Source organism: Triticum dicoccoides, chromosome 1A (genome assembly GCF_002162155.2).
Source record: "Triticum dicoccoides isolate Atlit2015 ecotype Zavitan chromosome 1A, WEW_v2.0, whole genome shotgun sequence".
In the NCBI taxonomy this organism is placed as follows: Eukaryota; Viridiplantae; Streptophyta; class Magnoliopsida; order Poales; family Poaceae; genus Triticum; species Triticum dicoccoides.
In genome coordinates, this window is record NC_041380.1 from 43,184,677 (window position 1) to 43,186,001 (window position 1,325).

The window sequence follows — 1,325 nt, forward strand, 5'->3', positions numbered from 1 at the left end:
CTTCAACCTCTGGTCTTCTTTCTCCAGCCGCCCAAAGCAACGCCGGTCGTGCCGCATGCTCCTACCTCCCGTGGCCGGCTGTGCTGCCGCGGAGGCCTCACCGCCCCCTACTATTCCCACCGCTGGCCAGGCCCTGCGGCGACGGCAGCCTCACACCGCAGCCGAACCAGTGAACCCTCGTACTCCTCTCCGCGCGCGCGGGGGCTTCCACTACCGCGGGTTCCCCGGCTCCCCGTCGTCCCCTTCCTAGGCCTCACCGTCGTCCACCGCCCTGGTGCTCTCGGCGCGGCGTGGTCAACATGGTCAAGGAACGACTTCCATCGGACGTGGACTGTACGTGGAGAGGTTGACAGTTGGGTCCACGACCGCAGCAAGGAAGTGCCTCCTTATTACGTGCAAAATAATTATTCCTCCACCTGACAACAGGGACACACCGGACAGGCCACCGTATTTCGCCCCCTGACTGCTGGGACCCACCAGCTACATCTTCACAGGCAAGGAAGTGCCTGACAGTCGGGACCCACCTGGTCGAAGTGTACGTAACATTGTCATTCTGGTCGCGAACGTGTACGTACATATATACTGGTGGATGTAGAGGCGCGCACGTGTCATAGTAGAGGCGGCCAGGGTGCAAGAAAGAAAATACGGCCACGTATGTGTACATACGGGCGGGTCTCGAACGCCTACTCGCGCATACGTACGGCGAGGGCTCGTGTACATGGCGGAACGGAGAAACACCGTCGTCGTCGTGTTCATGGGGAGGCAACGGAATGCATGGTCGTGTTCATCGGGAGGGCTTGGACGGAAGAGGCGATGGAAACGAGGCCTGGCGTACCGCACAATGGAGGAAACGGACCTCCTATGGTCGAAACGGGGGTCCTGTTGATCGGGAGGGGTGTGGCGTACCGCAAAACGGAGGAAATGGACCTCCTACGGTCAAAACGGGGGTCCTGTTGATCGGGAGGGGTGTGGCGTACCACAAAACGGAGGAAACGGACTTGTGTTGGAGCGCTACGGTCGAAACGGGGGTCCTGTTCATCAGGAGGGGTGTGGCGTACCGTAAAACGGGACTCCATGGGATACCGTTCATCTCCACCGTCGACCCCCTCCAGCCTCCACGGGCTACTGTTCATCCACCGTCGACCTCCTCCAGCCTCCATGGGCTCCTGTTCATCCAGCCTCCACCGCGCGCTACTCCACCGGCTACTGTTCAACCACCCCTCCACCGTCTACTGTTCATCCAGCCCTCCACACCACGGGGTCATGTTCAACCACCCCTCCACGGGCACCCCTCCACCGTCTACTGTTCATCCTGCCCTCCACAC